Here is a 25534-nt window from a genome sequence, read left to right on the forward strand (position 1 = left end):
GTTCTGAGCATGGATATCACACATCCTGAGATGAGTTCTTATTTTTTCCAGATAACTGTGTCTACACCACAACATTTACTTTAGTAAATCTGGACAGACTTAATTAGATGAACTTGACCAAAGGAAATGGGAGGCAGGAGACCTTAGTCTCAGCAAGAGTGTCTCTACTGAACTTTGATTGGTCACCTTATCAGATTCAATAGCATCTCAGAGGCCTTAATTTCCTTACCTGTCAAGGAGAACAGAAATACTTATCTTTTCTAACATCTACAGTTTTGTCAGAGAAAATTTAAATCTGTACCTTATATAATTGCTGTAGACCATCTACCTCTTTTTTTAAAATTTATTTATTTTTATACAAGAACTGGGGTATAGGTCAGAGGCACAAGAGGGTGAGAAGATTCACCAGAGACAGAGCGGGGAGCAGAACAGGCAGACAGACCGAAGGCACTGATGAGGGGAGCAGCGGGTGATATAAGAGAGGTCTGCTGTGCCATGTGGGAATCTCCCTGGCCGGCCGGGAATTGAACCTGCGCTGCAGAGGCTGCGGACAGCTTCACAGTGCTGCCCTCAACCCATTGTGGCACTGGGGAGGCCCTCCCTCTTTTTATTTAATCTTAAAACTCATCTGCCAGTACTCCCAGCTCTTTAGCTGCTATTGTTTTCAAAAATGTCTTAAAGAGAATCAAAAAACTGCTTGAGATAGCCATAATGATTTTTTTGGACTTTATTTAGAGGGTTGGCTAGGTCCATTTTTGCAACGAGTGAGAACCAAATTTAGTTGTCTTTCCTGGATATTCTTATTCTTAGCTGGGGGGCTAAGTATTGTCACCCATGCAAATTCAGGCAGAAGCCTTGCACGTGGTTTCCAGAACTGTGCAGCAGACATACATGGCCTGAAATAGCTCTAATTAGAAAACGACCTCACATTTAGGAAATACGCTGGAGCATGTGGATATCCTGACTTGTCCCAGAAGCACAATAAAAGTAAACCAACTGCTCTCAAAGTAAGAACAATTATAAAAACACAAATTTTGAAATAATGAACACAAAGATTTGAATCGTAAATATTTATATCCAGAGAAACAAGGCAAACTCATTTCAAAGTTCAGATGAAGAGGGCTCCATGGCTGTCAGACCACACCGATGCCGGTACTGAGTTCAGGGGGGCCTCGCCACTAAGGCCACGTCCGGAGGCAAGGAGGCCTGTGGCCACTCCCGTGGCAGGCAGGACCTCTCCCCTCACTTTGTGACGGGTTCTGCAGTGTGGCAAGGAGGTAACAAAGAATTTCTGCAGATTTTATCTTCTCTTCATAACCGTCTAAATCTGAAATTAGGGAGTGAGCCAAGAACTTGGAGTCACCTGCCTTCAGCTGTCAGTCGGTGGCCAAGCACACCTTGGACTGGCGGGAAACAGGTAAAGCAGTGTCGCCAGTTTTCTCTCTGTGTCCAGTGATGGTTTGCAGCCCTGCCATCACATCACTCTCCACAGCCCGGGGGGTACTGGCCGAGGACACGGCCTCTCGGGCAAGCCACGTAAAATCCACTTTCTCGTTTTTTGATTTCACTGCTTTCTCACAGCCTCAGCCTGCTTGTCTGAAACCAGATTTTATGAGGTGCTCAGAGAGCCCCCATAGAAGAGTGCATCGGGGAAGATGGGCACAGGCAGCTTTGGGCTGCGTGTGGCCTGTGGGTGGGGGAAGGGTGCTTCCTGGGGCTTGAGGGCCTGCCTGGAGGTCAGACAGAAGCCTCCTTACCTGGGAGCTCTGTTGGCAGGATGCCCGCAGAGAGAGACACCTCTGAGAAGATGCCTCTAAGAGCAAACCCTCACCAGCGCCCCTTACCTACGCCCAGGAGACTCACCCACTCCGGAGAATTCTCTGTCCTTCGTGAGGGGTGAGCTGAGGGAGGACACACTCTGCACAGTGCCTGTTGGTTGAGTCCTGACCGAACACAAAACACTGGATGGTCCCGACTTGATTGGTTCATCCTAACAATTTTTTGACTTAACGGTGATGCAGGGGTGCTACGCACTCACTAGAAATTGTACTTCAAACTTTGAATTTTGGTCTTTTCCTAGGTTTGCAATATGTGGAAGAATTTCCCCTGTGAGGCTGGGCAGCCGCAAGGAGCTCAGGGCTCTCTGATCTCAAGGGCATGTGAGCACCCTCTACAGACTGGTTTTCCTTTCAGTCCGGTATTCAGCAAACAACACCACGAGGTGTCCAGCCCGCTGTTCTAAGCTGGCCTTTGTGTTGGCTGTTACGGTTTTGCACGACTGTAGGCAAAGGTAAGTATTCTGAGCACTATAAGGTGGGCTGGGGGGCTTTGATGGTTAGGCTGGGTGTATGAAATGCATTTTCTATTTATTAAAATATATTTTCAACTTAGGATATTTTCAGCTTCATGAGGTGTTTTCCCAGGAGATCCCCAAGGGAAGCAAAGGCAGTCTGCGCCCAGAGTGGACATGCATGGATGCTATTCTTCTCATCGTTGAGGTGAGGAAACAGAGGTACAGAATGAATCACCGGCACAAGGTGACAAAGCAGGTATCCAACCAGCTTTCAGATCCAGATACTTACCCTGTGGAGTCCACACCCTCCCAGGCTCCCTTGTGTCCCTGTAACTGAGATTCAGATCGTGGAGACTCTGGTCCACGCTGCCCAGCCAGCTGAGGAGTGCTGGGCTTTACCCCTCCTGGAGGGGGCCCGGGTGGGGAAGATGAGCTAAGAGGCCTCGAAAGCATTGGCCCTCCCCTGAGCTGAGTGTCCCCTGTGCTGTGTGCTGACCCAGGAACGCAGTCCCAGCTTTGCCGGCTTCCTGCTCCTGCTTCCTGAATCAGGAGTCTGGTTCAGGCTGGAGCCCCTTGTGGGCAGGCGCGTGGCCCACCCCACCTGCACGTGGCTCTCGGGTTTTCCTCAGCAGGGCATGGGTGCAGTTGTCTGAGGGTCAGCGTGGGCCCTTAGATGTCGCACTGCCTTCTCGCCCAGCTTACCGTGAGCCGCGAGCCTGAATTATGTTGGGGCGCCTGAGTGGGGCATGTCAAGGGCTGGCAGACAGTGAGTGGTGGGTGAAGCCTCTGATGGGTCTCTGGGTGCTGCCCTGGTGAGACATGGCAAAGCCTTTCCAGGCCCTTTGGGATTCATGTTGCTGTTGACGCGAAAACCACGTGTGTGGCTAAAACAGAGCAGAGAAGGCAGGTTGCTTGGGTCCTGCGGGCCAGTTCTGCCGACCTGGGGTCTTTGCACCTGAGAAGCTGGAAACCGAACAGCCTTGACCCAGCTGCAGAAGTGAGGAAAACTTCATGGGAAGTGGGGGAAAGAGGGTGACGATGGACTTTCTGGAAGTCTCCTTCGAGCCTCCGGGCTGGGAACGAGACCTGTGAGCTGGAGTCCAAGAGCCACTTGCTGTTCCTGAGCCCCGCGAGGGCGCTGCGGGAAGGGGCTTTTCACGTCAGGGCGGGCAGCCTCACTCGGAACTAACCCTGTGCTGCTTTTATAAATGACTACAGTCCGCTAGCACGGAGGCTGCGCCTTTGCCTTCCATTTTTTCTTGTATTTAAAATGAAACCCCTGAAAACTGAGGAGGCACCTAAAGCATCGTGCCGACTTAGTGAAGGTGGGGCTGGGGTGGCCTTTCATGGAGGTCACCCACACCCTAGCGGGGGGCGGTAAGGGGTGACATCCCAGGTCAGGCGTCCAGAACCTTTTCTAGTTCTCCAAGCTCACAGAGCCTCTGAGGGGGAGGGGAGCTCTGCTGTGAAAGGACAGCCCTGCAGCCCCGTGTGCCGTGACACCCCTTCAGCTTGCCTTGTTTCCCTTCTCCTGGATGGGAGCAGCGGAGGCAGCACTCATGCTCCGGCTTGGGGAATGTCTCCCTCCCGGACTCTGTGCCAGCGGGTCTGTTCCGAGGACGGGCCTCTGCCCAGTGCCTCGGTGGTATGCACCTAACTGCAAGGCTGGTCCGAATGCCAGGAGAGCAGCTGGTGTGTCTCCCCAGTGTCCGCTCAGTAATCCCTTGTCACGGCCACCTCCGAGGCTCTCTGCTCTGACAGAGGGGCTGTGCTGGCGGCCTGTCACATAGATTGCGAGGGCATCAGCAGGATTAGCAGGGAGGCCGATAGCACGGCCTTCTCAGCAGTTCATTCAGGCATCTGCGGCTGGGCCGGTGCTGGCTTCAGGATTGATGTCACATGGGGGCTGACCCTGAAGTGGGCAGAGGGACAAGGGTCCCTTAGTGTCGGGCCCGTGTTTAGGCGTGTCTGTTCCACAGCAGAGCTTGTTTAGGAATTTGTGCAGAGACTCTAAGCGTCCTTTTCCATTTTATTAGTTAACGAGCTGAAATACATCAGCAGCTCCTCAAAACCAAACGTTTTGTTCTTGGCAGTTGTTAAAATATTGCTGGTTTTATTTCTGTTTGTGGAAGTAATGGACCCTCCTTTGGGAAAAATTGGATCAGAAAAGTATAAAGGGGAATTGAAAATTATACAATCCTCCTATCAGATATTACCTGGGATGCCGTTCTCATATGTTTTCATGCTGTCTTCTAAGTATGTATTAAAACTGATTATTTTGTATATTTGACTTTGTTCCCTTGTAAAATAACTGCATATTATCTCATAGGCTTTTATCAATTTTTTTGCACTTTTATCTGGAACACCTACGAGGTATTTCTATTAGTTTCCTACTGATGTGGAGCAAATGGCCACAAACTCAACACCTTAAACAGCATCCAATTATTAGCTCCTGGTTCCGTAGGTCAGAGGCCTGGCTTGGCTGTGTCTCTGCTCTGGACTCCCAAGGCTGAAATCAAAGAATCAGCTGGGCAAGGTTCTGTGGAGGGTGTGAGGACGGCGGCCAAGCTGGCTCTTGGTGGCAGAGGTCAGTGCTTGGAGAGATGGTAGGACGGAGGCCCTCACATCTTTGTTGGCTATTAGCTGGGAACTGCTCTGGGCACCCTCAGCCGCTGGACCACTGCCTTCTCTGACACACGGCCCGTTGCCCTGCAAACAAGAGTGCACGGAATCTTTCTGCTGCTCCTTCCTGCTGCCTTGGGTAGCTTCTTGACGTGCACGAAGATGTGAGGGGGGTCTCTCTGGCACTGTGAGAACACCCTGTCTCAGTCTCTCCCTATTTGCTCCCTGGGATTCCAGCTCCATCCTTCAACTCATGGGGGCACTGGTCTCTGTCTGGACCCTCCCTCCCTGTTCTGTGGCCTGCAGACTCTCTCAAGGCAAATAGTGGGGCTCACCTCACCGGCCTTTGTTGCCTGGTGTTCTATGTCCCCAATTGTTGCTTCATATGTTTTCTCTGGTTTTTCAGTTGTTTCAGGCAGATGGTTAAAACATGGTCCCTCTTACTCTTTATTGGCTGGAAAAAAATCATTTCTGTATTTTTGATTAATTAAATGCATCATTTTCAGCATTAATTATAAAGTAGAAATGTTTTCTTCTGCTCTAAATGGTCCCAGGAGGTAGAGATTTCTAGATATATAATTAAACAAAACTTTTTTTTTATTTGAGGAGTTCTCTTGTAAGGGCTTCCATCTTATTTTATTTTCCACAATGTGTTGATGAAGGTAAAGTAGGTTTTCACGTTCGCATCTGCTCTGGAGGATGTGGGTTTAAACCCTGAGATTTTTCAGATGTTGCTTGTGATTGTCTGTCTTTCCCAGGGCTGCTGAGCCATGTGGATTAGCTCCCTGGCTGGGGATTGAACTTCAGGCTGTAGTGGTGATCGTGCTGAGCCTTAACCCTTAGGCCTCCAGAGAGGTCCAAGTTTGAATGTTATTATATAACACCAACCCACTAAAAAGTAGGTTTTACTATTCTCATTTTACAGGTGAGGAAATTGGGGCTAAGAAAGGTAAAATGACTTGTCTAACATCAGTTAATAAGCAGTAGAACTGGGACCAAGACTCAGGTGTGTGTCCTTTCCAGTCTTAAGCATTGATCCTGACACCACGCTACCAAGTTAACCAGGGAATGTCAACGTGAGCATAGCACGGAATGTGGGAAGTTTACTGCACTCAACACTTACCCTTGGGAACTTGGGCAACTCAGGTGAATCTTCCTTGGCTTCATTCATTCATTTATTGACTGAATGACTCTTTTATTAACATACAATTCCTTCTCCCTCCTCAGTTTTATTGAGAGATAATTGACATATACCATTGGGTGAGTTTAAGGTGTCAGTGTGATAACTCGATACATGCATCTATTGCAATATGATTGCAGTGTTGGGATGACTTTCTGCATGTGCTCACTTTCTATTCCTACTATAGCATGTATGTCCAGGGAGTCAGCCATAGCTGTGTGTGTGAGTCTAAGAGGTACCTGTGGATCAGTTTGGAGGATCCGTAAGTGAGGTGTTCCCAGTGGCCCATGGGGAGTTTTCTGATGGAGTCTATAGTGGTTAGTAGAATCCATATCATTTTGATGCCTTCCAGGAGCCCTGAGGATGGTTTTCCCCAGCTATTCCCTTCTGTATTCTGGGTGGGGTGAGAAAGATGTGATCTCACTGGTTTACCCTGCATAGCTGGGGAAGTTGGGTGACCACTCCCATGTTTTACTTCCTCTCAGGAGAAATCCCAAGGTATGAAGTCTCTTCACTATGCTGTGCTGCCTTAGGAAGGTGTGATGTGGGTAAAGCACAACTGTTCCTCTTTCTCTCTTTAATGTGTCCAATCTTGGATTTTTTTCCTCGAACACTGTACTGCGAATTCTGCAGTAGGCTTCCAGATGTCCACAAATCCTCTCTAGTTTGTTGGTGATTGTCTAAGTCATCATTATTTGGGAGGAAGACAATAGAGACCTTTTATTCTGCCATGTTGATAATATCACTCTTCAACAATTGTTTCTTGAGAGTTTATAGGACAGATTCTGGGGCAACATAAAATAACTTCTTCCTGGAATTTATCTTTTAGAATTGCATCAATCTTGTTCTTTGTAAAGTACATGCCTAATTAAGTTGTGAAGAATAAATAAAATCATTCATGCAATGAGCTTAACCCAGAGCCAGGCACATCATGATTTTCAGTAAGCGTTAGCTATACTTATAGAAATCACACACCGTGGTGAGTGAGTCTGATTATTGACTCTTTTGGAACCGCGCTGCTTTGGCATGAGTTGTGGGTGCTGAATAATCTGCAGAGGAGGATGGTAGAAGTCCAGAGCCCTGGTAGAGCACCTTTGGGATTGAGGCAAAAATGGAATATGGTGGTGTCATGAGGACACTGGTAAGGCCTCCCCAAGAGCAAGGTCTAGAGGACAGGTACCAAATTCATCTATGGGCTCAATATGTGCTTGTCTTCTTTGATTGCCTTTTAGCTGTGGCCAAAGGGGAAGTCTACATTGCTAAGCAAAGATTCAGTGAGCACCAAATGCAATGTAACACGAGTTCTGTTGCATGGAGTGTATTGTTGTTTTTAAATTTTGGCGTGCCCAAATGGCCCACTGTATTAGATTCCTGTCTTAAGTTCCTACACCTCAATATGTGTTATTAACTCCAATAGAAAACATGCAACCAGCCCAAAGCCAACATAGTTTAAGAAATGTAATATTTTATATGCATCACATTTTCGAAAGCTGTTTTTTGTTGGGGAATGGGGTAACCACCACCAGACATTTTACTTTGCCTTGGGGATACAACTCTGAGAGTTGGAGTTTATACCATAATTTGGCTAATCTGCTCAGATTCAGCATCTGTAACTCCTTTAAATGGCATTTCATATTATGACAGGAAATCTTTACTGCTTTTCTATCATAAAGAAACATTACTAAACTACACTGTATTATGTGCTCAAATTGGCTTACCATCTCTGATGAACTGCAGGAGGAATGGAAACAGATAGTGAACGGCGTGGGGTGCAGCATGACCAGTCTTGTGTCCCCCATGGGCCATGGGCCCACAGTATGGGCACGCATGTGAGGCCTCAGAGCAAGGCTCAGGTCTTTCCAGAGCTCCCTGAGGTGGAGGAAATGCTTTCTCTCCCCTAGGTTGGTTGCGACACATATTACGTGTCATGTGCGATCAACCTGACATATAATAGGTATTCTGCAAAGAGTTTGCGCTTCATATTTTATCCCCTGCTTTAAAAATTCATTTTTTAAAGGCAGTCATGAATATAGCATTGTTTTCATTCTTAATTAGAGGGTTTGGCACATGATCTGTGGGTTTGTGGGATGAGCTGCTTGTGGTGACCTGGTCTAGAGGTGTTACCTTCCAAGTCCCTCGTTGCAGTAGTGGGGAAGGGCTTGAGGACTGTCTCCCGCCTCCCAGCTCTTGAGCAGCTGAGGTTGGCCTCAGCTGGTTAGGCTCTTTCAAGATAACGCTCACGGGAGAGTTATTCTCATTTTAGTTTTTGAGTCATTTTACCCACGTGCTCTGCCTGTACATCCACCTTTCAAATACCTGCCTACATTTTATGTGCCTGGATCTCTAACAAGGTTCAGAAATTCTGGGAAGAATTAGACACATCCCCTACGCTTAGGAAGACAATTGAGTAGCAAAGAAAGTACTATAGACACACACACACTCATAGAAACACATAAATATGCTGTGTGTGTGTGTGTGTGTGTGTGTGTGTGTGTGTATGTATTTTGGAAGGGAGTGTCTACAGTAAGGGGAAACACTCAATGTGTGAGGTCCAAAGTTGTGAGGGTGGTGACATGTTTTATATGTCAAAATTAGGACTCATAGACTGATAAGAACATAAATCTGTAGAAAGTTGAAGTAACGATGTTTAAATTTGGGTTTGTCCCAGAATCAAGGCTTCTTCTCAAGAGGAACATCACGTCCTTGACAAATTTTCTCTCTAGTTAGAGAGAGTTACATAGTTACATACATATCTTTGGATAAAAGAAAGTACAAATCTCTGAGATATCATTTAGATGAGAGATGGAGGGAGGGTGGTGGGGAGAGAGAGAGAGAGCGAGTGAGCGAGTGAGCGTCAAGTGTTATGGGAGATGCAGAGGGGAGGTCCAAGAGCTTCGTGTCAGTGCATCGGCAAGGGGCCTTGGGGACGGAAGAATGCTGGATGTGGAAGGATGTTGTAAAAAGGTCTGGCTGCAATCTTGTTTAAGCAGAGAGATCAAAGAGTCTTTACTTGGTTTAAGACAATGAGGCACACATCCTTGGGGAGCCAGGTGCTTCTGTGGCCAAGGACTTCGCAGCTTGTCTGTCTAGCTCTTAGCAACATGGTTGGGAACAGACATGCGGGACTGATTAGGAAACTGCTATGCTTGGGGAAAATGTAGACATCAGAGACATAAAAATGAAAACATGCAAGCATTGGTAAATGGTATGTGCCTATCACTGTGGTTTACGTGCCCAGGAGAACTTATATGCGACGTGTAGATATGACTGGGGAAAACATGTCTCTGGAGGCCCCTTCTCTCTCCTTGGAACAATGATGGCTCTCCTTGAATTACACCTGATGGTTGCCATATTATATTTCTTAAGATAGGACCATCTTCTCACTGGTTGTTAGCAGGAAGTGGACTGGTGACCCACTAAACTTCAACTTCAGCAGACTCCTGGGAGCAAACCTTTTGGGTGTAGTGTATATGAGGGGTGCAGGACCACTTTGGAGGCAGCTGACATTTGGCAAGTTAGATTCTTCATTCACAATGGAAGTAATGACTGTCTTGCAGAGTTATTGAGGGAACTAAACATAGTAACAAAATAGTTTCATATTTGGCGCTTAGTAGATATTCAGTGCATCCCAGCTGGTTTTGTTTGTTATTTTGCACAAGCTGATATAATATAGGTACATTATGAGTATAATTAGAACCTATTTAAAATCTTTTAGTTGGGGGGGGGGCATACAAACGTATGCATTGCTGTCCATAGTGCTGAACTATAATTACATGGGGCATGGCTGTCACTGTAACCCCAAGCCACCACTGATGACTGCTCAGTCTCTTCCAGGATTATGAGCCATGAATGCCGAGTGAGTTAAGAGAATAGAGAGGCAAAATGATAGTAGCTTTTGCATTAGTCACTGAGAAAATTCTACGGAGTGTAGAAGAGGTGTTTTAAACTCTTTTGGATATTTATATTGCTAAAGAATAATATCCAAATTGATGGGGCCAGTTGCTGATGAAAGTAAGACGTGTTGTGTGTTGGGGGTGTTTTGTGATGCAAGTGTTAATACTGAAAATGAGTTTGGGGAGTCAGCAGAGTTGTAGAAGGGTAGAGACCATTTAAGTGCAATGCTATATTAGCAGTTGGGTTAACAGTGTTTTAATAGGTATTTTAAAATTTTATCTTAAGATATTTGTAATTCTTACACTGTCACAGAACAAATCACTACTTTGTAATGTATATGGTCAATTTCATGTAATATTGAAAATTCAAGTACTCTTCTGAATGTAGTATTTTTTGGAGAGTCTGTCTTTGAAAAGCAAGTGTCTCTCCCTCCCACATTCCTTTCCTTGAGTATTTTGGGGACGATTTTGAATATCTTGTTTTTTTCCTGGACCATTTTTCTCCATTCCCATTTACTTCTAACAGAAGCCTAAGCTGTTGAAACAGTTTGCCCACCCTGCCTCCTAATGTCTGCCCATTAATTCATTCTTCCACAATCAATCATTCTTACCACCCACTTTATCATCCTTTCTTACATCCATCCATTTGTCTGTCTGTCCATCATTCCTCTCATGCTTCCTTCCATCTATCCATTTAGCAAACTAGTAGGCACCTACTGTATATTATATACTCCAGAGCTCCGTTGTTTTTTTGCATCAAGACAGTAGCTTGCTCAATTTATCTGCTCTGATGACAAACCCTGTCATTTGACCCAGACCTTTCAGAACCTTCTGGTGCTGTATTCATTCCTTCATTTACCAGTATCTATTAAGAACTTACTATATGCCAGGTAGAGGGATATAACAATAAAGACGGTGTCTGGATTACTGAAAAACGGTTCTGATTGGCTCCCTGTTTTTGCCATTGACCTCCTGCCTCTCATTATCAATACATTCTGAGGTTCTTTTAAACCTCAGACATGTCATGTCTGTTTTCAGCTCATAGTCTCATAATAACCTCTCATCGCAGTTAAGAGTTCATAATGGAGGTGATGAGAATAATTCATATTTTCTCTCTATATTTTGAAGGCATAGCCCATGGGGCTTCACTGGCAGATTGGTGAGTATAAGCAAAAGAGAGGAGCCACTAATAAATTCAAAGAATTTGTCCCTGGCATCTGGAAAGATAGTTCCAATTACTGTGCTGGAGGAGACTTACAGGAGCATATTTGGAAGTGAAAAATTCCAAATCTTTTGTGGGATATGATAAGTTTGATGTGTCTATTTGACATTTAAATGGGGCTGCTGAGCATGCATTTGGATGTGCAAGTTTGGAATTCAGATTTGAGATACGAATTTGGAGTCCTTTGCATATAAGGGCGTTAAAATCCATGTGTCTGTATCTGATTGCCAATGCAGAGCAAAGAAAAGTTCATAGGAGTGAGTTCTAGAGTATTTATCATTTAGAAGTTGGGAAGATAAGGAGTCTCAGGAAGGAGGCTGAATAGGAAAAAGTGAAGAATTTGGAAGCAAACCAACTGAGTTGTATCAAGGGAAAAATATATTTCAATAAGGAGGGAGGGATTATGATTTAGAATTGACTTCTGGGAGTCACAGGAGTCTTAATAAGAGCTGTTTTGAGGAAATAGTGGAGTCAAAAGTCTGATTAAATTGTGTTCAAAAGAGAATAGAAGAGAGGACATGAGACAGTGAGTAATGATAACACTTTTAAGGTAACTTGGAATAAGTCAAGGCATGACTTTTCAAAGCTTTAGCTAGACACAAGCAAGCCATAAATAGCTTTGCTATTACTGTGTTCTATCATTTCCAAACATTGCTTTGACCCAAAGAGACTTAGGCATCAAGGTGTGAGTATTTCTCAAAACTAACTATGAGAGTGTCAAGTCAGCAAAAGGTTCCATCACCTACACCCCCTCTAGAAGTAACTCAAGGCTTGTCACATAGTCTTTTAAAACAACAACGGCAATAACAGTAATAGACACAATGAATAATAATATATTGGAGTTCTCTGTGCTGAGCATTATACTGAATACATGTCATAGGTTATCCTGTTTAATGCTCACACCCAACGAGGTCAGTTTCATTGTTATCTCCATCTTACAGACTTAGCATCTAGGCAGATGTTTAGTCCTTCAGAATAAGTGCTAAGACCCTGGCTTTATTGCTTTTTCCATATGGGCATCACTTCACAACCCTGCTAAAGAGCAGTGAGGTGAAATGAGGTTTCAGAAGTGGTGTAGGAATAAGTAAAGGTCATTTTCCCCAAGTTTCCTATGTGGATTGAGACCTGACTCTTCTTTACTTGTTTCCCATAACTCTAGGGCACGCAGGTGCCATTTCTAATGGATGCTGCTAGGTCATGGATAGGTAAAGCCTGCTCTCTTCAGGGACCTCATGAGGCTGGGCAGGGCCTTGCTGCCATCAGCCTCCTCTCGGATTTGCTCTCTGATGCCTGTGGCTCTCCTTGCCCCTGTCCCTGATGGAGGGAAAGACTTGCCTCACTGGGAAGGAAAGAAAGTGCAATGTGAGGTCACTGGTTCCTGCTAACTCTTAAGACCTTAACTTTCAGAAACATTTCAGAAATGTTTCCTAAACATTTACAAGAAACACGAGGTATTTTGATAGACTTATAAACTTTATTTAGTTTTAACAAATACTGAAGTTACTGGTTTACTATACCAATAGGAATTATATGTTGTGCCAAAAGTCAAAGACCAAAATAGTTCAGATAACTCCAGCTCTAATTAAGACTTCAGTGCCTGGTTGGGTGTGGGGGGGAAGCACTGCTGCCCGATCTGGGGTCTATTCTTTTAAAAACAGTTTAGCTACTCAAGTTCCATTTATTTAAAAGAGCCTTTTATAGAAAACTTGGAGAACATTGGATTCATTAACAACAATTGTGGGTTTCCATGAGTAGCAGCTGGATCCATTGAAAGGGCCAGATGAACAAGTATGAATTGACCGTGACCTCCAGAAATTAGGCATCTGTTTGAAACCTGTTAGTGTAACAGTGTTTTGCATAGTAGCTTTCATCTTTTTATCCTTGAATGGAATTAAGTATTCATTTCCCCCTTTTGCTTTCTCACTACATTTTCTCTTTAGTACATGGATACATCTACATAGTTCATATTGTATGGCCATAGTATAATTTTCTCTTGGATTTTAATGTGTGGTTTGGTTTTCTTGTTTTAATTATGTGATGATAATTATAATAGTGGCATTAATATAGTGATTAATAAAATAATATTATAATTAATCATAGTGACATTATTTTTGCAAATAGAAATGCATCTGTAGGTATCATGTATTTTTTCCAACTTGGTGGAGGTATAGTTGACAAAAATTGGACATATTTAAACTTTACAAGGTGATGATTTGATATTCATGTGCATTGTGAAATGATGACCAAAATCAAGTTAAGTAACACACCCATCACTTTGCTACCTATTTTTGTGTGTGGTCAGAACACTTAAAATCTATTCTCTTAGCCTATTTCAGTCATAATAACTGCAGTCACCGTGCTGTGTGTTCATTAGATTGCTTCATCATTTGACTGAAAGTTTGTACCTTTTGACCAACATCTTTCATTTTACCCACTTCCTGGCCCCTGGTAACCACCATTCTGGTCTCTATTTCTATAGTTTGACCCATTAGATTCCACGTGTATGTTACATCCATTCGTTTTTATCTTTCTGTGTTTGGCTTATTTCACTTAGTGTATTATCCCTTGACTGCATTCATGTTGTCACAAATGACAGCATTTCCTTATTTTTTAATGGCTGAATAATTCATTGGCTATACCTGCAGATGTGTATATAAAATTATATGCCTAGTCCGTGGTTTTATATGTGTGTGTGTGTAGTTTTCTTTATTCATTTATCTGTTGATTTACCCACTGATGGACCCAGCCATGGCTTCCCTGTTGTAGCTGTTGTGGATACTGTTACTGCATATTTTTTAACCCGCCAAATGACTGCCTCAGACTTCACCATCCCTATTAATGCAATAAGACCAGTAGATAACTAAGATATTTAAAGAAGTTTTCTCTACTTTTATTCTGAGGAATTTGAATGGGGCGTTTGCAATTGTATGGGGGAATATAAAAATAAAATTTAATATTAAAAAAAAAAAGAAAATGACAAGGAAATAAGGTTTGTGTTATTCTGGTTTCCTATTATATAATACTTAAGGGGTTTTCAGGAGTTGATGCTCTATGAAAACTAGGAAATATCTTCCACCATTAATTTCTTCTCCTCCTTTTCTCCTTTACTTTCCCTCTACTTACTTTCTCACTCATTCATGTATTCATTCATCCATTTTTTTTAAAGATTTATTTATTTTTATGCAAGAACTGGGGTACAGGCCAGATGTGCGGGAGGGTGAGAAGATTCACCAGAGATAGAGCGGGGAACAGAACAGGCAGACTGACGAAATACACTGCTAAGGGGAGCAGCGGGCGAGACAGGAGAGGTCTGCTGCGCCATGTGGGATTCTTGCCTGCCAGCCGGGATTGAACCCATGCTGCAGAGGCTGCTCAATTGCCTGTGCCACCAGGGAGGCCCTTATTTTAGACCCAGCATCCCCATCCTTTTGACTCCTGCAGGGGTATAGGGAGGAAGCCTCTCCAGTGTTGTAAACATCCTGCTCCTTCAGCATTCCTGTGTCTCAAGCCTTTTTTGGCCCAGATATTGACTCAACACATTTTCCAATGATCATTTACCAATGATCTGAAGGCCCTTCCTATGAGGCTCCCCACAACTCCCACTGAAAGTATATGCATAGGGCCTCCCCGGTGGCGCAGTGGTTGAGCACTGGGTTGCAAAGCTGCCCACAGCCTCTGCTGCACTGGTTCGATCCCCAGATGCTCCCCGGCCACTGGAGGAGGGTCCCCCATGGCGCGCAGACCTCTCCTGCCGCCCGCTGCTCCCCTCAGCAGTGTACTTCAGTCCTTCTGCCTGCTCTGCTCCCCACTCTGGCTCTGGTGAATTCTCTCACCCTCCCGTGCTTCTGACTGTACCCAGTGTGTGTGTAAATAAATAAATAAATAAATAAATCTTTATTTAAAAAAAAGTATATGCATAATGTCGTGGCTAGAGTGCTGGGGTTTGGATTTGAGAACACAGATTGGGGTCTCTTCCTGGCTATTCATTGGGTGTCTGGTCTTAGGACAATCATTTAATCTTTCTGATTATCAGTTTCCTTAGCTATAAAATGGGAATAATAATATCTAGTTCATATATTTGTGCTGATTGTCAAATAAATTTACTAGAAGAGACAAGAGACATTCATTATAAATTGTAAGTTCTTTTTAATGTTAATATGTAAGTTAGTAATAGTAATAGTCCCCTGGGGGGGGGGAGAGTTTTTTATGCAATAAAGCCTTTTTTAAGTGCTATGGGATAGTTAGGTCACAATTTATGTAACAGTTTTCTAAATTGGGCAGTTAAATTGTTTTAGACTATTTGCACCCAAAGAACAAGCAGTTGGCACCTCTGCACACTGACTTCCTCCACTTCTGAACCTCTCCTGGGAGTTTGGTTCCAGGAGGCTGGTCCCTTTCTAGCAGGGCTGCCATTGACCTGGGCTCCTGTCTTGTCAGGGCTGCTGCCTTCTTCTTCAGAGTGTCCTTTCCCCATTGCGTTTTCTCTGGATTCCAGAAGGGCCTTCAGGATAGTCAGGGCATAAATGCAGTTGCAAGAGAATGGGCTCGGTGGTTTGTTGGATGGCAGGACTGGACTGATGATACTTTGCTTTCAGTGATCTTGGTCCAGGAAAAGAGTAGGCTGTGTCTGAGATGGGCAATGCAGGGAGCAGATGGCCTTGGGGGGGAGTCTTATCAGGTCTCTGGGTGAATGTTCCTGCTCAGAGTCCCTGTTGGGATCTGTAGGGCTCTCCCCAGGTGGGCCTTATAGGATTGCTCAGTCTCGGACAGAGAGAGCAATTCTTTCTGCACCCCTCACCCCCCAACACATACCCTCCCACTGAATGTTGTGTACAAAGGGAAGAGCAGGCAGCACCTCCAGGCGGTGAGCAGCTCTGCCTGTCGTGAGCGGCCTGCAGAATGTTAGAGAAGACCTGAAGCCCTCCTCCCTGGGCGGATATCACCTTCGTTTTTGGATTTTAGAAAGAACCTGATCCTCTTTGCCTGAATGGAGCCAAATAAACAGGAGTCTCTGAGGAGGTTGATGGCTCAGCCATACAAGTCCCACAGCGACGTCTGGTTTTGATGTATTGCTGATGGATACGATCATGCTCAGAGAACGGATCATTTTTGCCAGCTTGAGAGAAAGGTCATGTTTTTAATTTAACTTAATTTCCTACACCAAAGAGAATTTTCAATAGGATATTCGACTTTTGCACCTTTAATGAGACCAGATGCTCTGGGGCCTGCAGCCATGAAGAGAAAACAGATTTTCTAGTTTACACTTCTACATTGTGTGTTTTCTAAATTGGGCACATGCTGTTCCTTGAAGGATGCCATTCCTGTTGGTGCTTCTTTCTTTCTTTTTCATCTTTTCCTCCACCCCTCCCTTCCTCTCACACCATCTCGTCTCCTTCCCTCCCTCCCTCCCTGCCTTACTTCCTTCCTTCCTATCTTTTTTCTTTCCCTGTCTCTTGTTCCCTCCCCTTAGGGTTATCTTTCAGTGAGCATTTATCATGGACTAAGCAAAGTACTTAGAACTTTACAAACACACACACATGTGTATATATGTATATATTTATACACACACAAACATACATATAGATACTCAAACATACACACATATACATATAATTTTTCCATTTTTTAAAAAGATTTATTTATGCATACAAGAGCTGGGGTACAGGCCAGAGGTGTGGGAGGTAAGAGGACTCACCAGAGAAAGAACGGGGAACAGAACAGGCAGATCAACTGAAATACACTGCTGAGGGGAGCAGCGGGCGAGTCAGGAGAGGTCTGCTGCGCCATGTGGGTTGCTTCCTGGGCAGGGGTTGAACTTGTGCTGCAGTGCCTGCGGATAGCTTCATAGGTTGCGTCTTAACCCCTTGCACCACCAGGGAAGCCCTAATTTTTCCATTTTAGAGATGAAGAAACTGAGAATCATCAAGGTTAAGTGACTTGTATCATAAATACTGTGTAGCAGAGTGATCAGCTGAATAATAGCGATTACAAACTTGGATACTGAAACTACGTCATGTGGGTTCAACTCCAGGTTTAACTCTTTATTTGTGGTGTGATCTGGGATAAGTACTTAACCTTTTGACCACTTGTCTATGTTGAGTTGCAACTTTAATCTCATTTCTAATGATATTTAGACATCCAAATGGACATAAGCATAGTTTATAGAATAATAAATGCCTGGATGGCCTTCAACCAGAATAAGAAATACAACATTGTTGATACTTTGAAACCTCCCATGATTCTCCGATATTCCTATACCCATCCATTATCTTGAATTTTGACTTTATATTACTTTTCCTGTCTTTTCTATTCATGTGCTATACACATATATGTCACATGCATAAACACCATTTCTAAATAATACATTGATTAATGTTGCTTGTTTTCTTTATTAAACTGAGAAATATGGTAATATGTTTTTCTTGACTTGCTTTTTATACCTTTAACTGTACTTGTGAAATTCAACTATGTAGCTATAGTTCATTTATTTTCAGTGCTAAGTGGAATATCATTATATGACTTTATCTTAATTTATGTAGTCATTCTCAATGGACATTTGGGTAATTGCAGTTTTTTGATATTAGAAACAATCCTGTTATGCACATCACCAGATTTTCCTCCTGGAGGCACATCTGCTGAAATTTCTCCAGGGCATGCACCTGAGTTATGTATGTTCAACTTTATGCCCAACTGCTTTCTAAATTTTCTATAACACATTACTCTCTGCCTGGGAGAATAGAGAATTTCCATTTCTTTATTGGCATTTGGTATTGTCAGAGTTAAATATTTTTGCAATCATGAATAATGCAAAATATATGTTTCAATTAACAACTGTATTTCCTATAAAATGCAACAATTTTGCATATAGTTAATTGCTTTTTCTCTTAGGTAAAGTCCTTGTCCCCTTCCCCCCATTTCTTCTCTTATAGTCTTATCTTCCCTATTTTTCTTTTTTTTAAAAAAAAGATTTATTTATTTATACAAGCACTGGGTACAGTCAGAAGCACGGGAGGGTGAGAGGATTCACCAGAGACAGAGCGGGGAACAGAACAGGCAAACTGACGAAACACACTGCTGAGGCGAGCAGCAGGCGCAGCAGGAGAGGTCTGTCACGCCATGTGGGGCTCTTGCTGGTGGCCGGGATTGAACCAGTGCTGCAGAGGCTGCGGGCAGCTTTGCAGTCCAGTGCTCAATCACTGTGCCACCGGGAAGGCCCTCATTTTTTTATTTTTATTTTTTAAAAAGATTTATTTTTATTTTATACAAGTACTAGTGGACGGGTCAGAAGTGCTGGAGGGTGAGAGAATACACCAGAGCCAGAGCGGGGAGCAGAACAGGCAGAGGGACCGAAGACACTGCTGAGGGGAGCAGCGGGCGAGGAAGGAGTGGTCTGCTGCACCATGTGGGTTTCTGTCTGGCTGGTGGGGAATTAAACCGGTGCTGCAGAGGCTGCGGACAGCTTCGCAGCGTGGAGCTCAACCGCTGCACCACTGGGGAGGCCCTTCCCTATTTTTTAAATGGGGAATGTTCTGAAAGTTCCCTAATGACTCTTAAAGCTCTGTTCTCTGTGACTCAAAGATTAATTGTTTGATGCAACACACACACTCCTTTCACATGTCATATTCCTCCCTCTGAGAGGGGAATGAGTCTTAAAGATTGATGCCAGCTCACTGCCCTGCCTCTTAGGTTAAGGATAGTGTAGAAAATGTCTCCCATAGAAAAGATTTATGATCAAGATTTGTCTCAAGTGATTATGGAACCTGGGAAATCCCAAGTGCTACAACCAGCAAGGAGAAATTCAGGAGAACTGATGCTTTAAGTTCCGTTTCAAGGTAGTTCTGAAGGCAGGAGAAGACACCCTTGTCTTCTCAGAGATAGGCAGAGAGGAATTCTTTTTATTCTGGCCTTTTGTTTCATCTAGGTCTCCACCTGATGGGGTAAGGCCCACCCCCATTGGTCAGGTGATCTGTTTTTCTCAGTCTACCCATTCAAATGTGAATGTCATCTAGAAATATTATAGATACAACTAGTATAGCATTTAACAAAGCATCTGGGTACCCTTTGCCCCAGTCAGTGGTAAATATAAAATTTACCATTACAAGTCTTCCAATATTTAAGATGAGGAAAAAATGGAAGTCTTGGTTCATATCATACTCAAGATGTTGTAGGACTGTCGTGTAAATTGATACAGGGTCCTTATTAGTCAGTTTTCCCAATCATGCACAGTCATAGTTTATCCTCTAACTTTGGGGATCTTTGCATGGCATGACATCACATATTAACAATGTAAGTGTTTTAAGAAAATATCCTCATGCAAAATCCTTGTGATTTTCCAGGACTGTGTCAGTTCCTACCTTTGCTAGCTCTGCTATTACTCCTGCAGTGTAATTCCCAACCCACTTGCACTGCTGAATGTCATGGCCCTTTGCTACACTGAACTAGTCAGTCCACCTGTCTTGCCTGTTTCTTCTGGTTCCCTAGAAAAACCAAGTTGGGCTGTTTTGGATAGTTTATTTGTCTGTGATTTGTTTTTTGTGTTTGTCTATATTCTTGGCCATTTCTTCTGAAGGTTTAGAGATTATTACCTGAAGAACTTCCTAACATGCGGTTTCTGAGGTCCTCTTTCTAGATAGTGGGACTGAGATAGGGTCAGAGAACTTGCATTTTTACAAGATACCGGATGATGCTATTGTTGCTAGTTTAGTTAGAGTAGTGCTTTCTAGGTGGTTTCCAAACCAAGAGTCTGTTTATTTTTAGTATAGCACATGGAAGCTTTTCTTTATTGTCTTGTGGTTTCAAAATAAATAATATATTATTTGAATTATTTTTAACCATTAGTATTTCTCATGGAGGCGTTGGCCCTTTGAAGATCAACGCTTACGCATATCTTCATCCATTGTAAAGTCAGTTCACACCAAACTCAGGACTGAGCATGTTGATCGAATAAAAACGAAGGAAGCAATGATTCGTTGATAGAAACCCAGGCACTCAGGGCCCTTCCTGGCTTACCTCTCACACCCTTATGCCACATTTCATCCAACCCTGGAAACTGTGATTGCTCTCACTTCCTGCAGCAACTCACTGGCAGCCTCAAGACCACCCTGCCTCACAGGCTGAGAAGTGAGAAATTCTGAAAGCAATCGAACACTGTAAATTTTCACAGCAGTTCAGCTGAAAGCTGTTGGGCACAGCTGTTTCTGTAATTGTGATACGCTGGGAACATTCTCGGGCTCCCAGCTCACAGGGCCGCAGCCTCCCTTTTCCACCTGGGTGCCTCAGTGGGCGATTCTCGCTGTGCCGAGGCTGTAATGGGGACCAGGTGGTCGCATGTGTCCGTCTTTAGATTCATGTCCCAGTCCAAGTCACTCCTTCTCTCTGTCCTAGCTCGTTCCCAGGGAGCTGGCTTTGGTGATAGAGGACTCCTCCGCTCACCCCAAAGTGGGGTGATTCCTGGCCCCTTGTCCAAGTTGGGGATGGAATCTCATGTTTGCCATTGGGTGGAGCTACAGATGCCTCCCAGCTGCTCAGTGATAGGTGAAGGAAAAGAATTAGAAAAGGTTTAGTTGGAGTGAAAGAGCAGGACTCTTCCCAATGACCTCCCTGTGATGGGAATCGTCCTTCTCATTTAAAAATCCACAGAAAGATTTAGAACTTTGTGACATTTTTCTCTCCAAGCTGAATTTACTTTTAGCTTATAATATTCCTGCCTTCAGCTGAAGAGAGCTCGTATGTGCTTCGGGCTCATCCTGTCTGGCTAGGAAGCTATGAATAGCCCAGGGGAAACATCTGCCCTGCTTGAAATGTATGCAGCAAAAGTAACAAAAGTGCAATGACCTGGATACGTTTTCCACAAATGTTTGGAGTGGGATAACTTTAACCTCTATATACTATAGCCAAAGGTATGAAAAGGTCAGAGGATGGAAGAGGTAATACTGTGGATTGGAAGAAGAAACCTGTTTTATGAGACATTTCTTGGGAGGACTGTAGCAGTAGTTGGTGTCCTGACCCTGGAGACTCAGCTGAGTGACTGTCCTCGTGATCTGTCCCTTCGTGACAGATGCTTTTCCTCTTCTTTCTCATGACACACGCTGTTGAAAGACTTGTTTGTATAAACCCTGGTATAACTTCAGTGTCTTAATTTTGTCACCGATGTGTAATATTATTTATACAATTGTTAACAAGTTTGCCCTAGAAACAGTTTATCCTGAGAAGATTAATCACTAATCTTCTAATTGCTGAGAGAGTGTGTACTTCCACTTACAGCTTCTATCTAGGACACGTTCCTCATTGAAATACAGTTAGATCTTTCTTCTTGGCTCCCATTATCCGCCATGTAGCTTTTTTTTTTTAATGGCTTATTTAGTTTTTGAATCTATAATCTGTAACTAGCAAAAAGGTTAAAACTAAATCCAGACTATTGGAAGTAATAAGAAAGTTTAATAAATTTGCTGGCTATTAAGTCAGCTTGAATATATTTAGCATTATTTTTCATCAGCAATGATCAACTACCAACTAAAAACATAAGAAGAAGAAACTTCATAATATCAATACAAACTGTAAAATAGATGTACCAACTAAAATCATGATAAGAAGGAACTTCATAGTATCAATACAAACAACAAAATAGATCTAGGAATTAGCTTTATCAAGATTATACAAAAGATGTTTAAGAAAGCATTACATTCTATTAGAGTATATAGAAGATGATGTTTTTTTAAAAAAGATTTATTTATTTATACAAGCACTGGGTACAGTCAGAAGCGTGGGAGGGTGAGAGAATTCACCAGAGACAGAGCAGGGAACAGAACAGGCAGACCAACGAAATACACTGCTGAGGGGAGCAGTGGGTGGCAGGAGAGGTCTGTCATGCTATGTGGGATCATTCCCGGTGGCCGGGGATCGAACTGGCTTCGCAGCCTAGCACTCAACCACTGCGCCACCAGGGGAGGCCCAGAAGATGATTTTTTTAAATAGAAAACCATTTCTTATGCTTGTATGGGCTGAGTTAATATTATAGAACTGCTTTCTCCCCAAATTGATCTACAAATTTAATTTCAACTTCCAGTGGGATATTTTGAAGAACTTGATAAATGCATTCTAAAAATTATATGGAAGAATTAAAGCACATGAATAAATAACTAATTGAACTTAAATAGAAAAATATCAAAGATCAAAGTCCTATATTCTTTTATCTCTTCCCAAATTAAAATAACCCATTTGTGGACTTTCTTTTCATTTTAGGGCACGTTATCAGCATCATCCACAAGCCTCCTTTTATCATTTTTCCCCTTTTATGACTCTGTCTCATTTTGGATCTTAAAAAAATGAAGAAGGAAAAAGTCAACAAATTTCCATCTAAAAGTCACCAACTCTTCTGCTTGTCTTTCTTTTTTTTTTTTCTTTATAAAGATTTATTTATTTTTATACAAAAGCTGGGGTACAGACTAGAGGCACCGGAGGGTGAGAGGATTCACCAGACAGAGCCGGGAACAGAACAGACAGAAGGACTGAAATACACTGCTGAGGGAGCAGCGGGTGAGGCAGGAGAGGTCTGCTGCGCCATGTGGGTTTCTCTCTGGTTGGCTGGGGATTGAACCTGTGCTGCAGAGGCTGCGGACAGATTCATAGCGCTGCTTGTCTTTCTAAATAGAATCAGGGAAAGTTCTGGAGCAGATTTTATTCCTTTCAGAAAACCAGTTGAGTGACATCTCTGTTATGCAAATGCAAGGTCAGCTTCTGTAGCTTCACCAAGTCAGTCTCTCCCAGAACTGGGGGATAGGGTTGCTGTTGAATAATTTGTATCAGGGCAAAAATCCTCCTTGAGGAATAAATGATTGAAATCCTAACCTTTCTTTTTTTGGAACAAGAAGATTGGATTGGGAGACTTTTGACAAAGTTTCCACAAAACTTGTGCTCAGTGGTGTCTGAGACCTTGATCCAGGCTCACTGCCAGAGTGAGAGAAATGGACTGGGCTGGAGAGGGAGGAGGGATAAAACTGGATCTGGCACAGAGTTAGCTAGCCAGGGAGCTGCTGCCTTATCCAGCTCTTTCTGTTCCAGAGAACAATAGCTGAGTACGTACGAGAGGCTCAAGTGAAGGGCTATGACCTTGGGAAGACAAACCCAAGTCTGGATATTCCTTTTGAAGAGTCCCTACTGTCTGCAAGGGGCCCTGAACCAGGCAGGGTGTCATGCCTGCAATACACCGAGGTAGACTGTTTGGACAGAGATCTATCTCTATGGCAAAGACAAAAGTCACAGCAGATGAAAGCTGGGAGATATTTCTGGACAAATCTGGTTCTCTAGGTCTCACTTTAATTGAACTGGAGTCTGTAAGGTGGAGCAGTCTTTTTGGTTGGAACAAACATTGGACTCATGGACAATTTTAGGCAAAGGAAATCCCAAGAAAGAGAAACTGGTACCTCATTTCTTCTTTTTCTTTTATATTTATACTGAATAAAATACTTTAATTTTTAATTTTTTAAGATTTATTTACTTATGCATATAAGAGCTGGGGTGTAGGCCAGAGATGCAGGGGGTGAGAGGATTCACCAGAGACAGCATGGGGAGCAGAACAGGCAGATGTACTGAAAAACACTGTTGAGGGGAAGAGCAGGCGAGACAGGAGAGGTCTACTGCGCCATGTGGGTAGCTCCCTGGCTGGGGATCAAACTCATGCTGCAGTGGCTGCGGATAGCTTCATTGTGCTGCGTCTTAACCCCTTGCATCAGCAGGGAGGCCCCTAAAATATTTTTATTTTTGCAAAAAAATCTTCCCCCATTTTATTGGGATATAGTTGACAGCTGATATTGTATAAATTTAAGGTATATAAATGCTTTGCTATATGTATATATTGCAAAGCGATTACCACAAGAAGACTAGTTAACATCCATCACCTCACATTTATGATTTTTTTCCTAGTGATGAGAATTTTCAGTTGCACAGTAAGGTGTTGTTAAATGTATTCATCACATGCTTATTACCTTCCTGGAACTTATACTTGGAGGTTTGTACCTTTTAACTACCTTTACCTGTGTCTCCCTCCCTCACCACTTGCCTCTGGAAACCACATTATCTCTGTTTGTATCACTTTGTTTTTATTTTACTTTATTTTTTACTATTGAGGTGACATTGGTTTACCTCACTGTATGTGATTCCATGGAAAAGGGTCACACCTGATCAGAGGTCTATCACTACTCCACACCCTTCCTATCCCTTCCCCAAAGACCACTGGGTCTCCCTCCTCCCTGTATGCCCCCCCACCCTCTCAGCAGTGGTCTCGGTTCTATAGAGAAGCCTGATATCTTGATAATTTGGATATGATCGAGGATTCAATAGTCAAGGTAAATGTTAAGAAGAAAAATAACTGTTTTGATGAAGTGAGAAATACCAGTTACATAACCAAATTCTAGTACTTTGCTAAACAAGTTGGAGTATTCATTCTAAACCAGACATTATGCTAGATAATGAGATGGATTCAAGATGACCAAGGTGTGTCCTTTTTCTAGAGATCACAATGAAATGATATTTCCATACAGTAAGGCGTCATGCTCCTTGGAGGTTATTGTGATTCTATTTGCACAGTGAGCACAAGGGCTTGGTGCATCAGCTGCTGACCTGGGGTGCACCCTCAGAGCTCACAGGACTGTAAATTCTCCTGTGGATGCCCTCTCAGCACATCAGGGGTGCTTGAGAAATAATACAACCATACCTCCCAGCTATCCATGAGTGTGTCTCTCATGGAGCTCCCTGCTTGCTGTTCTGTGTTGCCTGGGAAGAAGGTGTGGCCTTGCCCTGCTCAGGTCCTGCAGTGACACTTGGTCAGGAAGGGCATCGCTGATAGCGTTGCCTTATCCTTCTGGAAAACTAGGCTTCACCTTGCAGGGACCTCTGTGGTTCTTTCTTTCTGGTCTTTTTTTTTTTTTTTTAATTTATTTATACAAGAACTGGGGTATAGGTCAGAGGTGCGGGAGGGTGAGAGAATTCACCAGAGACAGAGTGGGGAGCAGAACAGGCAGATTGACCGAAGACACTGCTGAGGGGAGCAGCGGGCCAGGCAGGAGACATCTGCTGCGCCATGTAGGTTTCTCCCTGGCCGGCTGGGAATCAAACCCGTGCTGCGGAGGGGGCGGACAGCTTCACAGTGCTGCACTCAACCCGCTGTGCCACCGGGGAGGCCCACTCTCTGGTTTGTTTGCCTTTCCTTACCTGTCATAACTGTCTTCATGTGCCACCTAGTTCTTTCTACTAGAAATGGCAGAGGGTGGGCACCCCGTGAGTCACTCTCTGAGTATCTAAGCCAGGTCATCAATCATGAATCTGTG

At 43.6% G+C, this 25534-nt stretch overlaps 1 long non-coding RNA gene across 15 annotated transcripts in view; it reads left to right on the top strand.

Annotated features, from left to right (window-relative positions):
• The window catches only part of LOC119259527 (uncharacterized), a 92550-nt gene that overhangs the window by 3473 nt on the left and 63543 nt on the right, over positions 1-25534 (top strand). For 13 of the 15 annotated variants that reach the window (XR_008554155.1, XR_008554158.1, XR_008554148.1 and 10 more), the window contains exons 2-3: positions 2081-2290; positions 2392-2498. This is a non-coding gene — a long non-coding RNA (uncharacterized LOC119259527). Of the gene's footprint in view, positions 1-1337; positions 1418-1778; positions 1897-2080; positions 2291-2391; positions 2499-25534 lie in introns of those variants that run through there. The other 2 variants (XR_008554149.1, XR_008554157.1) reach the window with 2 other exon arrangements.

Source organism: Talpa occidentalis, unplaced genomic scaffold, assembly GCF_014898055.3.
Source record: "Talpa occidentalis isolate TD23 unplaced genomic scaffold, MPIMG_talOcc4v2.1 talOcc4.5, whole genome shotgun sequence".
Lineage (NCBI taxonomy): Eukaryota > Metazoa > Chordata > Mammalia > Eulipotyphla > Talpidae > Talpa > Talpa occidentalis.